The sequence below is a fragment of the Mauremys mutica genome, chromosome 17 (assembly GCF_020497125.1).
Source record: "Mauremys mutica isolate MM-2020 ecotype Southern chromosome 17, ASM2049712v1, whole genome shotgun sequence".
NCBI classification, from domain to species: domain Eukaryota; kingdom Metazoa; phylum Chordata; order Testudines; family Geoemydidae; genus Mauremys; species Mauremys mutica.
The window spans coordinates 12,674,117-12,689,124 of NC_059088.1; the positions used below are offsets into that span (position 1 = coordinate 12,674,117).

The 15,008-nt window shown below is 49.0% G+C and overlaps 1 long non-coding RNA gene across 1 annotated transcript in view; it reads right to left on the reverse strand.

Moving 5' to 3' along the window:
* LOC123352127 overlaps nt 1–15,008 on the reverse strand; it is a 79,780-nt gene that overhangs the window by 35,610 nt on the left and 29,162 nt on the right. The window contains exon 5 of the long non-coding RNA XR_006574105.1: nt 1,825–1,857. This is a non-coding gene — a long non-coding RNA (uncharacterized LOC123352127). The remainder of the gene's footprint in view (nt 1–1,824; nt 1,858–15,008) is intronic.

Consider the following 15,008-nt stretch of genomic DNA (forward strand, 5'->3'; position numbering starts at 1 on the left):
CCCCTCTGGGATATCCCCCTCTGACACCCTGTACTGAAATATCTCCTAGATGCCCCCACTTGCATGTTTCATTATCTGCCATGTTAGGAAACTCTTTTTCAAGTGGGCCCAATTCTATACTGGTATAAACTGCCACTACTCTATTGACGTCGGGGGAGAGAGGCTGACTTCCACATGCTGGGGACCTGCTCCAGTGTATAGTTAAGCGTGTGTTTGTGATTGTTGTGACAACGTTCTGTCCTTGACTCCATGGGTCCTGCATTTCCTGATGGATGTTTGCTAGCCTCAGAGGCTCACTGTGATCCTCCACGTAGCCCTTTTCTCTCTAGAGGCAAGGGTCACAGCTTCCTGAGCCATTTTCATAAGCCAGCAAGGGAGGTGAGGAGAAGCAACCCTCCCTCGTACATTCTCTGTTGTCTCCCAGTCTCAATGATTAATCAAGGAGGGAAAGGGGCAGGGCCGGCTCCAGACCCCAGCGCACCAAGCGCGTGCTTGGGGGCGGCTCCGGTGGACCTCCTGCGGACGTGCCTCCGGAGGGTCCGCTGGTCCCGCGGCTTCGGTGGAGCATCCGCAGGCACGTCTGCAGGAGGTCCACCGGAGCCGCGGGACCGGCGACCGCCAGAGCGCCCCCCGCGGCGTGCCGCCCTGCTTGGGGTGGAGCAATTCCTAGAGCCGCCCCTGAAGTGGGGAGCCCAGGCCCACCCTCTACTCCGGGCTCCAGCCCAGGAACCCTAAAATTAGGAGCTGTGGTAGCTGACTTTTTGAAAATAGGATGTGTACTATTCCCTGGGTCATTTCCCCATAGCAGACCCCACTCAATACCTCCTTCACCATTACCTCTTGGCCTCCTTCCTTACACCTGATATGGATTCGTACTGCTTCGATCCTCCAACAGTGCCTCACTGACTAACTGGGAGGCTTTTAACTAATTCCAGCCAGCCCTTGATTGTCCCAATCAATCTAATTATCTCCACTGCCTTCACCCACGAAAGCTCATGCTGCAAAATGTCTGTTAGTCTATAAGGTGCCACAGGATTCCTTGCTTCTTTCTAGAAGGATCTTAACTGGCGATCTTAACAGGTGTCTTGATTAACCTGGAGCAAATGCCATTTGGTTACCATGATACCAGGGATTTCTTTAGCCTGGGGCTGACATACCTGTTCCTCACCACTTTACTGTAGCCATCTGGCCTTGCCCCATCATGTTGTCCATGGTGATACTATTCTCCCAAGCCCCTGGAGCCGAATGACATGATTCCCAGCGAATCACAGCTCCTGGTATGTATGATTCCAACTAGCAGGGGTGTGTGCATGGGGGGGCGATCAGGGTCACAACCCCATCCCCTCCCCCCAATAATCATTGGGGGCACAAAACTTCTCCGCCCCAGGGCCGTGGAGGCAGCGAATATCAAGTTCCTACTGGGACTGGGGCCAGGTGAAGGGAGGGGGGCAGTAAGATCCTCCCAGTGCTGGGTGGGGGAGGAAGGAGAGTGACCTTCAGTGCCCCCCTAGGGGTCAAATTTAAATTCCTGCACACGCCCCTGCAAAGTGGCAAGTGATTCTTCAGATGGTTCTAAAGAACAGGCCCACAGAGATGGAGCAAACTGGCTACAAGTATTCTAGGGGAAATGGAACTGCAAAAAACATCTGGATTAACTCCTGGATTAACTCCTTTGGGATTTAGAAACCCATTGCTCTGTTTTTATCCCAATCCTTGCACATCTGCCCAGGCTATTCCAACTGACACTTTGCAGGGTTTGGGCTTGCTAAGAGGTGCTGGGATAATATAAAACACCCTGACATCAACGCAAATGTGATTGTTCACCCCAAAAACGCTTCTAGCTAGTCTCCCAGAAGCCTGCAAGGAAATTGCTGGGAGTTAGTTGCTGCTGCTCTCTGTCCATAGCTTAACCATACCACGGCTACACTAGCAGCGCCGTGTCAGTATGGCGATCCCAGCATACTTCTGCACTTTTGTCGGTGTAGTTTTTCTAGCTGCCTCTGTGTGAAACGATCTCTATGGCAAATGTATGGTTAAGCTGCTATGAATGTGTCTCCACTAGGGCAATTTGCCAGCACAGCCATGTCGGTCAGAGATGAAATATCTTCAGTCCCCAGACTGACACCACTATGCCAGTAGAAATCTATAGTGTAGACATGTCTCCAGACAGCTCTGTGATGGGCAATGTTCCCACTCCCCTTCTTTCTCCGTGCTGGGATTAACCTCCAGAGTCTGACAGTTTCCCTACTGCTCAGAATAAGAATTCAAGCTGGTTAGAATTATTACAATGGAATTTTTTTCTAGACTGACCTCCTGCATAGCACAGGGTACAGAATCTCACCCAATAGGGTGACCAGATGTCCCAATTTTAATGGAGACAGTCCTGATATTTGGTGCTTTTTCTTATATAGGCACCTATTACCCCCCCACCCTCTGTCCCGATTTTTCACACTTGCTGTCTGGTCACCCTATCACCCAGTGATTCCTGCATGTAGCCCATAACTTCTGTTCTATTTCGAGCATGCCTTTTCTGAACATATCCCATCGAGATTTAAAGACATTCAGTCATTAAGGCCATATCTACACTACCATTTACATCGGCAAAATTGATGTCGCTCAGCGGTGTGAAAAAAATACCTCCCTGAGTGACATACGTTTCGCCAGCACAAACAGCAGTGTGCATAGTGCTATGTTGGTGGGAGAGCTTCTCCCGCCGCTCATTGTGGGTGGTATCATTACATCAATGAGGGAGCTCTCTCCTGTCGGCACAGAGCGGCTACACAAGAGATCTTACAGTGGCAGAGCTGCATTGGTACAGGCGTGCCGTTTTAAGGTCTCTGGCATACACATAACCAGAGACTCCACCACATCCTGGGTTAATCGTTCTGATGGTTAATTAATGCTGATAAAAGTTTGTCTAGCTTCAGTTTTAGGTTCTTGGATCTTTTCTTCCTTTCTTTGATTAAAGAGCCATCTCCCATCAGAAATCTCTTCCCCCTCCAGTTACGTGTATACCAGGATCAAGTCACCTTTTAACTGTCTCTACGGTAAATTAAATAGATTGCACTGCTTGTCCTTGGATTCCCCAGGATCTCTCAGCTAGCCTGACCTCTGAGCCCACCTCTGGAGGCCAATGGGCTTCCTATGCTTAATCTGATTCAAAATCTGATTTACGGGTACCGGGCTAATGTACAAGCTCCAAAGGAGAGTAAATTCTGAATACTCACAGGAACACCCCCTCCAAATCATCCATCAACTTACAGGAAAAAAGCAAGTTACTAAAACATTAATTTCTTGTTGTTGCTCTTTCTCTGGGAGCAGTGAAATGAAAATGATGTCCTGAAAGGAACTGGACTCAAACTCCTGCTGGTTGGGAAACGGGAGCCAGTGTGGTCTGGTGAAAAGGGAGCTGGGCTGGGAGACAAGAACTTGGAGATTTCTTCTGTTATTCCCTCTCAGATGACATGTGGCAAAATTAATCTGATAGTGATGGAGTCAGCCTAGGTATCCTTGATAGGATACAATTTACAGTGAGTTCCTAGGACTGTTGCCAAGAGCAGTGCATTCTGTGTCATTTTGGAAGGATCTCCTGTGAGATATTTAGTGGGTACCCAAAGGAACTGTGGGACACTTCATGCCTGTCCAGTGGACTTGTAGGAGAAGAGATCATCCTCCCATGAAGCCCTCAGTTTGGATGGGTACGTATCCCAAAACTCTTGGGATAGCTCCCAGGTGCAATGCATTCTGGGTGATGTCATCAACCCCCTTTCAAGATATTTCATGGGTGCCCAAAGGAATTGTGGAGAGGACAACCTCCCATCAACCCTGGCAATCTCATACAAACCTTCCAAATATGTGTTCACCTGGAGACCCTCTGAGATAGCTCACAGCAGAAGTGACTCTGAGTGATATCATAAAAGCCTCATTATTACCCCAGGGACCATGGGAGAGGGAGGTCAACCTGCTATAAGCCTCTGGAGATCTTCATAAGCCCTGTGGAATGAGAGGACTTTCCATGCTGCCTTTGCAACATGGGCAAATGCAGCCAATGCTCCTCGGAGGCAAAAGTTACCAGATATCAAACTAGCTGAAACGGGGTCTATTCACTGATGTGTGTGAAGCTACATGGCATGGAGAGGTAATCTCTGCTACTTACGCTGTTGTCGTCTAAGCTGCCATCATCCACGTTGCCAGTCTTTACGCTACTGGTGTCCTGCAAGATGGGGAATGTTTATTATGTTTACTGTGTAACACCTATAGAGCTCCAATAGATATTCCATCTACCCAGTGGGCCTTGAACAATTTATAGCATCTGGGGATGTGGTGTATTGATTCCAGTGCTTCTCTGGACAATTTACACCAATGGGAAACTAGACCCGTTGATTCATACGAAACAACGGCAATTATACATGAACTAGGATCAGGGCCGGCTCCAGGCACCAGAGTTGCAAGCAGGTGCCTGGGGCGGCCAATGAAGAGGGGCGGCACATCCGGCCATTCGGCGGCAATTCAGCGGCAGGGACGTCACTCCCTCTCGGAGTGAAAGACCTGCCGCCGAATTATGCCAATCGCGATCTTGGCTTTTTGTGTGCGTGTGTGTGCTTGGGGCAGCAAAAACGCTAGAGCTGGCCCTGACTAGGGATCTACCCCAACATCATTCTCATCCACTGGTGGAAACCAAGAGATAATCCTTGGTAAAGCTCCGACCTTCCAAGGCTGCAAATCTTTTATACAAGGCTGGACTGATGGGAGAAAAGGGTTCAGGAGGGCAGTTGTGTGGGGAGCTTTGCCAGCAAAGGGTTGGGCTGTTACAGAATGCTATTGAGGCAAAGCATGACATCAAACTAGCTGAAATGTGGTCCATTCACTGATGTGTGTGAAGCTACATAGCATGGAGAGGTAATCTCTGCTACTTACGCTGTTGTCGTCAAAGCTGCCATCTCCCACGTTGCCGGTGTTTACGCTACCAGAGCCCTGCAAGTTGAGTAATGTTTATTATGTTTATTGTGTAATGATGATTTATAGCATCTGGGGATGTGGTGTGTTGATTTCAGTGCTTCTCTGGACAATTTACCCCAGTGGGAATCTGGCCCCATTGGTTACTATGAAACTACAGCAAATTTAGATGAACTGGAGATCTTCACCAACTTCCTTCTCATCCACTGGTGGAAACCAAGAGTTAATTCTTGGTAAAGCTCCAACATTCCAAGGCCGTAAATTTGTTATACAAGTCTGGACTGATGGGAAAAAAAGGATTAGGATGGCATTTGCGTAGAGAGATTTGCCAGCAAAGGGTCGGGCTGTTAGTGAGCAGCAATACAGAATACTTTTGAGGCAAAGCATGATAGTCCGACTTATAGGAATGCAGGGGAATTGTGGCAAAGGTAGTCAACCTGCCATAGTCCCATGGAGATTTTTGTAAGCTCCCTGCAGCAGGTGGCATTTCTAAATTGCCTTTGTAACATGGAAATGCTCCTTACTTGGTAACCTTACCAGAGAAGAAACCAGCTGGAGCAGGGTTGATTGACCTGATATGTATAAAGCTACATGACGGGAGGAGGGAATCACCGATATTTATGCTGTTGTCATTAAAGTTGCTATCACCCACTTTGTCGTCACTGAAGCTACCAGAGCCCTGTAAGATGAGGGGTATTTATTATGTGTATTACGGTAACTTCTAGACAGGGGCGGCTCTAGGAATTTGGCCGCCCCAAGCAGTCATGCCTGTGGGAGGTGTACTGGAGCCGCGGGACCAGCGAACCGTCCGCAGTCATGCCTGCGGGAGGTCCGCCGGACCCGCCTGCCGCCCTCCCGGGAAAATGCCACCCCAAGCTCGTGCTTGGCGCGCTGGGGTCTGGAGCCGGCCCTTCTTCTAGAGGCCCCTTCCTGATTATCCATTGACCAAATGGAGCTACAGACAATTTACATCATCTGGGGGAGCTGGCCTCCTTGACTCCAGTAGATCTACGGGGCATTTCCAACAGCTTGGCCCTGCTCCCAACATCATTCTACCCAATCCTGGAAACCTGTTTGGCCCCCCACCAGGCTACCAGAGTTCACGTCATGTAGTAACTTAGGAACTGCTGCTCCTGATGAGACCGATGGGCCAGCATAGCCTGATATCCTGCCAGGGCTGAAACAGAGGAATGGGCCCCTCTAGTCTGGTATCCTGCCTCCTACATGGGCCCGTTTTGCAGTGCTGCCCTCATGGTGTGTCTGTGCAGCACCTGGCATAAGGTGCCCTGATTCCAGTTGGGTCCACGTCTGTCCCTCGCTCTCTGTCTGTTGAACACCCAGCAGAATAAATCCTCACCAGAGTGTGGGCAGGGAGTGTCTCTGCTGTGTCAGGGCAGTGCCCAGCAAAATGGGGTGTTGATTTCAGATGGACCCTCTAAGTGCTACTGTAATATAAATAATAGGTACATCATCTCACCAGTGGAGCTGCTGTGGGGCTCTCCAGGGAGAGGAGCCCGATGAGGAAAGCGGCCACGTACGACACCTTCATCTTTGCGTCTTTCCTTTCTCTGGAGCGGAGTTGTTTCTGGTCTGGCACGCTGAGTGGGAGATGGCAAGGCTGAGCACTGTATTTATACTGTATGCTGGGCTGGGCACTGCCACCACCTTGTTCCAACCCCTGATAACGTGATTGCAGTGAGAGCCAATTGCTTCCTTCTCCTCCCCTAGTCCCTCCCATTCCTCCTTCCCCCCGTCACACCCTCATTCCCTCTTAATCTTTCCTCCACCACATCCTGCTGTAGCCCAGACTTTCATCCACCACATCCTGCTGTAGCCCAGACTTTCATACTCACTTTCTCATTCTGCAGCAGTCCCAGGTTTTTGAGACTCAAGAGAGGCTGAACGAGGTCAGGCCGCAGGAAACAGGTCACAACCCCGGTGGTCGTTGGCCTGGAGCACACATCTGAAAATGGGAAGTAGGTTCCTAAGTCGCCCAGGCACTTTGTGTTGATATAATTAATTGGTACAACTTCCCTAATGGTATTGCTCATTACCATACGGGATTATTATGTAAGCTATGTCTACATTACTGCCTACTTCAGCAAAACATATGTCGCTCAAGGGTGTGAATATTCCACCCCCAAGTGATGTAAGTTACACTGACATGAGCACTAGTGTGCACGGCGCTACATCAGCTGGAAAGTTTTTCCTCCTGAGAGTTTTTCCTTTTCACGGGAGTGGGTTTTTTATGCTTGCAGGTGAGCGTCTTCACCACGCATAAGTGTAGACATGGCCTAATTGTTCCTTCTCACTCCTGGAATCAAGTGGTTTCATGAGACTGTGACGTTGCCCTCTATATGTTTATGGAAATATTCTTATGAGTGTTAATATGACATAACTGGAATGTGCTCTGTGCTAGATATGCCATGTAACGTATCTTTGCAAAGGTTATGATTTCCTGAATATATTCATCCGATTTGTAGGCATGTATCATTTTTATATCTGAAGTTAGGAGTGTTGGCTCCATGCTTGTATTTGAAGTGTTTGCTCTAGGGTAAACACAAGGGAGGTTTGGCCAACATATTGTGAAGGGACAATTCAAGTACTGGGAGTGCTTAACTAACAATGAACTTGTAGAGACGTTAATCCACATCTGAGCTTTCCTGGGAACGTTCAACCTAATATATAAACAATGGCGTCAGCCTGAAAAACGCTGAATCATTCATGGACATGTGACTTGCCCAGGTGGCTACAAACTCCATCTTGCTGCTGTGATTTTGCACAGAAGAACAAAGGGGTTTCCATCCACAAGAGAGAGAATATAAAAGGCCCTGGAAGCCTCTCCATTTTTGTCTTCAGGTGGCTCAAGAGACGGCCTCTCCACCCCAAAGAGATGCCTGAAAGAAACTGGAAAAAAAGGACTGTAACTACGGGGGTTGAGTGATTGCTGGACCCAGGCCATAACTACAACATTGGCCTCAAAAGTTTTGTACCTGAGATAACATCTAGGGTGAGAAGTTACTATTTGTAACTAGAGCCTTAGTGTATTAAGTTAGCCTTGCATATTTTGTTTTATTTTGCTTGGTAACTTACTTTGCTCTGTCTGTTATTACTTGAAACCACTTAAATCCTACTTTTATACTTAATGAAATCACCTTTGTTTATTAATTAACCCAGAGTAAGTGATTAATACCTGGGGGAGCAAACAGCTGTTCATGTGTCTCTATCAGTGTTATAGAGGGTGGGCAATTTATGAGTTTACCCTGTATAAACTTTATACAGAGTGAAATAGGTGTATTTGGGGTTTGGATCTCATTGGTACCTGGGTGTCTGGGTGCTGGAGACAGGAGCACTTCTTAAGCTGTTTTCAGTTAAGTCTGCAGCTTTGGGGGCATGGTTCAGATCCTGGGTCTGTGTTGCAGCAGGTTAGCATGTCTGGCTCAACAAGTCATGGTTCTGGAGTCCCAAACTGGCAGAGAAAACGGGCTCAGAGGTAGTCTCAGCACTTCAGCAGACAGTCCCAAGGGGGTCTCTGTGACTGAACTCATCACAGTGGCGTAGTCGGCAGGATCTGTGCACAGCTGATTGCTTTGAGATACTGGTAGTGATTGTAAGTGAGTTTTGAGTGTGGTGGCTGGAGAACAAACAAAGTGGTTACTGGTTTATTATTTTCGGTTTGTTTATTTCTGGTAAGTGAAATAAGCACAAAAAAGCAGGAAAATGACTACCAGTGAATCAGCTACAAAACTAGAGCTGGCCAGACTGGAAGCGGAAGAGAAGGCAAAGGACAGTGAGTTTCAAATGAGGCTAAAAAGAAGCAAAGGCAGCCAGGGAGGAAAGAGCCATGGACTTAAAAGACAAGGAAATTGAGGCACAGAAAGCTGCCCAGGAGGAGGAGGAAAGGGAGAGGCAACATGCTCAGTAGGAGAAGGAACGAGAGAGGCAGCTAGTCCTGGAGCTAAAAGACAGAGAAATAGAGGACCAAATTGAGACCCAGAAGCATGAACTGGCTGTAATAGGGTGGAAGAGACAGAACCCTTCAGCAGCTGGCTCTGCTTCCCCCAAAACCCACAAATGGGAACAATTATGGCCGCAGTATGATGAATCCAGTGATATTGCTGAATATTTCATCACCTTTGAGAGACTGTGCACTCTCCATGTGATTCCTGAAGATCAAATTTTACTACTTGAGTTGCAAAATTGACTGATTCTTCAAACTATGGTAAATTTAAGGAGCTGGTTTTAAAACAGTTTCAGATTACACCTGCAACCTACAGGGTTAAATATAGGAATCTTAAGAGGGGATCTGGATTAAGTAATGGGGCCTATTTAAATGAAATGAGAGATTTGTTAGACAAGTGGGTGAGGGGAAAAGGAATTACAAGCTTTGAAATAATGTGTGATTTGGTTACTCAGGAGCAGTTCCTGAATATGTGCAGTGATGATGTAAAACAGTATTTGTGGGAGAAAAAGGTGGATGCAGTGGGGGAATTAGCTGAGTTTGCAGACTCTTACAAGCAGTCACAAGCTGCAATTAAACATAAACCACTGGCAAAGGGAAAGCACTTGTCCGAAGTCTCCTGTACAAGCAGAGGAGCCCAAGAGGTGCTATCATTGTAAGGCCACTGAGCGCCTGAGGAATAAATGTCCGAGGCTAAGTGGGAAGAGGCAGCAGGTAACACATGAAGCTGCTGCTTCTCAGAGCACAGGGGTATCCCGGGCTACTGCCTCTTTCCAGGCAGGATTTGTAAAGGTTGCTTCTACACAGCCAAGCAGTGAGCCTGTGCATGCTGTGAAGCTTAATGGCAAAGTGCTCCAAGGATGGAGAGACACTGGTGCAGAAATTTCTCTGGTCAGGAGGGACCTGATCCAGGAGAAGGATTTGTTATCAGGAAAAATGGGAGAATTAGAACTGGTGGGAGGTGACAAAGTCCTTGCACCTTTAGCTAAGGTACACATGGACACTGTTGATTAGCAACCTGAACTGACTGTTGCAGCGGTGGCACACAATTTTGCACCGTTTCTACTGAGACATGATTTTTTGGATGTGGCAGAATCTGTCCCAGGGTTTGTTAGCAGCAAGAAGGAATCTTGTGCTGAAAATCCCAGAAGGGAGGGTATCACAGAATCATAGAATCATAGAATCTCAGGGTTGGAAGGGACCTCAGGAGGTTATCTAGTCCAACCCCCTGCTCAAAGCAGGACCAAACCCAATTAAATCATCCCAGCCAGGGCTTTGTCAAGCCTGACCTAAAAAACCTCTAAGGAAGGAGATTCCACTACCTCCCTAGGTAACCCATTCCAGTTCTTCACTACCCTACTAGTGAAAAAGTTTTTCCTAATATCCAGCCTAAACCTCCCCCTCTGCAACTTGAGACCATTACTCCTTGTTCTGTCATCTTCTACCACTGAGAACAGTCTAGATCCATCCTCTTTGGAACCCCCTTTCAGGTAGTTGAAAGCAGCTATCAAATCCCCCCTCATTCTTCTCTTCTGCAGACTAAACAATCCCAGTTCCCTCAGCCTCTCCTGATAAGTCATGTGCTCCAGCCCCCTAATCATTTTTGTTGCCCTCCGCTGGACTCTCTCCAATTTATCCACATCCTTCTTGTAGTGTGGGGCCCAAAACTGGACACAGTACTCCAAATAAGTCCTCACCAGTGCTGAGTAGAGGGGAATGATCACATCCCTCGATCTGCTGGAAATGCCCCTACTTATACAACCCAAAATGCCATTAGCCTTCTTGGCAACAAGGGCACACTGTTGACTCATATTCAGCTTTTCGTCCACTGTAACCCCTAGGTCCTTTTCTGCAGAACTGCTGCCCAGCCATTCGGTCCCTAGTCTGTAGCAGTGCATGGGATTCTTCCGTCCTAAGTGCAGGACTCTGCACTTGTCCTTGTTGAACCTCATCATATTTCTTTTGGCCCAATCCTCTAATTTGTCTAGGTCCCTCTGTATCCTAGCCCTACCCTCCAGCGTATCAACCACTCCTCCCAGTTTAGTGTCATCTGCAAACTTGCTAAGGGTGCAGTCCACACCATCCTCCAGATCGTTAATGAAGATATTGAACAAAACCGGCCCCAGCACCGACCCTTGGTGCACTCCACTTGATACCGGCTGCCAACTAGACATGGAACCATTGATCACTACCTGTTGAGCCCGACCATCTAGCCAGTTTTCTATCCACCTTACCGTCCATTCATCCAGCCCAGACTTCTTTAACTTGCTGGCAAGAATACTGTGGGAGACTGTATCAAAAGCTTTGCTAAAGTGCAGAAATAGTACATCCACTGCTTTCCCCTCATCCACAGAGCCGGTTATCTCGTCATAGAAGGCAATTAGGTTAGTCAGGCATGACTTGCCCTTGGTGAATCCATGCTGACTGTTCCTGATCACTTTCCCCTCCTTTAAGTGGTTCAGGATTGATTCCTTGAGGACCTGTTCCATGATTTTTCCAGGGACTGAGGTGAGACTGACTGGCCTGTAGTTCCCTGGATCTTCCTTCTTCCCTTTTTTAAAGATGGGCACTACATTAGCTTTTTTCCAGTCATCCGGGACCTCCCCCGATCGCCGTGATTTTTCAAAGATAATGGCCAATGGCTCTGCAATCTCATCGGCCAACTCGTTTAGCACCCTCGGATGCAGGGCATCCGGCCCCATGGACTTGTGCTCGTCCAGCTTTCCTAAATAGCCCCGAACTACTTCTTTCTCCACAGAGAGCTGGTCACCTCCTCCCCATACCGTGCTGCAGAGTGCAGCTGTCTGGGAGCTGACCTTGTCTGTGAAGACAGAGGCAAAAAAAGCATTGAGTACACTAGCTTTCTCCACATCCTCTGTCACTAGGTTCCCTCCCTCATTCAGCAAGAGGCCCACACTTTCCTTCACTTTCTTCCTGTTGCTAACATACCTGAAGAAACCTTTCTTGTTACTCCTAACATCTCCGGCTAGCTGCAACTCCAAGTGTGATTTGGCCTTCCTGATTTCACTCCTGCATGCCTGAACAATACTTTTATACTCCTCCCTGGTTATTTGTCCAATCTTCCACATCTTGTAAGCGGTTCTTTTGTGTTTAAGACGAGCAAGGATTTCACTGTTAAGCCAAGCTGGTCGCCTGCCATATTTACTTTTCTTCCTACACATCGGGATGGTTTGTTCCTGCAAAATCAATAAGGTTTCTTTGAAATACAGCCAGCTTTCCTCGACTCCTTTCCCCGTCATGTTATTCTCCCAGGGGACCTTGCCCATCAGTTCCCTGAGGGAGTCGAAGTCTGCTTTTCTGAAGTCCAGGGTCTCTGTTCTACTGCTTTCCCTTTTTCCTTGTGTCAGGATCCTGAACTCGACCATCTCATGGTCACTGCCTCCCAGGTTCCCATCCACTATTGCTTCCTCTACTATTTCTTCCCTGTTTGTGAGCAGCAGGTCAAGAAGAGCTTTTCCCCTAGTTGGTTCCTCCAGCACTTGCACCAGGAAATTGTCCCCTACACTTTCCAGAAACTTCCTAGATTGTCTGTTCACTGCTGTATTGCTCTCCCAGCAGATATCGGGGTGATTAAAGTCACCCATGAGAACCAGGGCCTGTGATCTAGCAACTTCTGTTAGTTGCTGGAAGAAAGCCTCGTCCACCTCATCCCCCTGGTCCGGTGGTCTGTAGCAGACTCCCACCACGACATTACCCTTGTTGTTCATACTTCTAAATTTAATCCAGAGACACTCAGGTTTTTCTGCAGTTTCATACTGGAGCTCTGAGCAGTCATACTGCTCTCTTACATACAACGCAACTCCCCCACCTTTTCTGCCCTGCCTGTCCTTCCTGAACAGTTTATATCCATCCATGACAGTACTCCAATCATGTGAGTTATCCCACCTAGTCTCTGTTATTCCAATTACATCATAATTCCCTTACTGTGCCAGGACTTCTAGTTCTCCCTGCTTGTTCCCCAGGCTTCTTGCATTTGTGTATAGGCACTTAAGATAACTCGCTGATTGTCCCGCTTTCTCGGTCTGAGACAGGAGTCCTCCCCTCTTGCAGTCTCCTGCTTGAGCTTTCTCCCGGTATCCCACTTCCCCACTTACCTCGGGGCTTTGGTCTCCTTCCCCCGGTGAACCTAGTTTAAAGCCCTCCTCACTAGGTTAGCCAGCCTGCTTGCAAAGCTGCTCTTCCCTCTCTTCGTGAGGTGGAGCCCGTCTCTGCCTAGCAATCCTTCTTCTTGGAAGACCATCCCATGGTCAAAGAATCCAAACCCTTCTCTCCGACACCATCTGCGTAGCCATTCGTTGATTTCCACGATTCGACGGTCTCTACCCTGGCCTTTTCCTGCCACAGGGAGGATAGACGAGAACACCACTTGCACCTCAAACTCCTTTATCCTTTAAGTCACAAGTGCTGCTGGGGGAATAGTAGAGTGTTTCTTTAATTCCTCGGTAGCAGCAAGGGTGGTCGTAAGCAGTTTCTGCAGCCCTGGGCTCAAGGCAGGTCCCTGCAGGAAGGGCAGGATACAGCCAGCTCCTGTCTGTGACCATCTCCTTGGAGGAAGGGGAATGTTTCTCCTTGCAACAGGGAGGCCATCCCAACTGCTGATTGCCAGGAAGTTGCAACTCAGCATGGGACAGGTCCTGCTCTGGGATTCACAGAGACATGTATCCCGGAGATGTTAGTTGGGGTCCTGGTGACCACTGTGGTGGGAAGGGGGTTGTAGCTGGAAGCAAGCCCAACCTGAGTGAAAGGGGGGATTTTGCTGGCCAGTGAAGGGTCTGTCCTAGCTGGTAGCTGTGAGCCCACAGCTGGATCAGGGTCACCTTCCCTTTTGGGGGACACAGGGGTGTCTGTGTCAGAGGGAAGCCCAGAGAGAAAAGTCCAGATGGAAGGTGAGGGGGAACAGGAGGGTCTGCCCATCTTTTGTAGGGAGGCTTTTCCCCTGAAGGAGGGTGAAGGATCTGCATTTAAATGCCAGACCACTCACCTGTGGGTCAGGTTTTAAGGGAGGACTGGGGGTCAGATCTATGGGAGAGGAGAGTTCTCCCAGCTGACCTTTTGGGAACAGAGCGTGGAGTAACTGAGGGGATCTTAACAGTCCAAAGCTCTCCATTAAAAATATTGTTCCTTCTACCCTTGTAAAAGATAAGTCTGTCTCTTCAGGTCTGGGGAAAGAAAAACGTTGCATTTGGGAAGCTTCACAAGGGAGTGGGGTCCAACACAAAGAAATTCCAGAGGGAGGGGTCGAGGGCAGGCAGGGCTGCGGTGCATCCTTTCCTCACCAAAACCTCAAACACATGCCTGAGTTGAGAGCCTTCTCCAGAAAGGCAGGAGGATCTGTGTCTAAGCCCCGATCATGGTACACAAAGGGATTAAAAAATGCAGTGGACACTGGTCAAGCCAGGCTGTGTGAACGGAATCTGTCCGTCACAGAATGGCTGTCAAGAGAAAGGAGTTAATACTGCAGAAAGGTCGCGGGGTCACATGCCACATGTTCCCCATCCCCTGGCTCAGACCCAGCTCCCATCCAGCTCCCCCTGGGGCTCCCACAGCCCCCCCGCCCAGGGCAGCAAACAACAGTTCACCTCAACTCCCCCCTGTTCTTCCCTGCCACACAGCCAGCAGCCGGCAAGGGCAGGGGAAGGAACAGCCCTGCTCAGAGCACGTCTAGCTCGGGGGCTGCAGAGGAGGCAGCAGGAGCGGTGGGCAGGCGGCGCCGAGTGCCTCAGTGTGCAGCTGGGACAATGACCTGGAAGACACCATGAGTCCATGGGGCAGAGTAGCCAACAGGGCCTGGACTGTACCAGAGCCCCTGCCCCTGGGCATCTGCTGCGGGTGCAGAAGGGCCGAGCAGGGTCCCATTGGCTCAGGACGTGTCCGTGGGAGGCCGTGAAATCCTCGGTGTGAAGGGGGCAGAACGTGCGTCACCCACAGGCTGCGTGTGGATCTGGGTTCCCTTCATGGCCGGGTCACCTGTTGAGCCACCTGCAGAGTTCCCTGGAACCGAGCGAGAGGGAGGGACAGAACCGAGCTGTGTAACGGGCCAAGGGATTTCGCTCCCACCCCTGACCCCCTG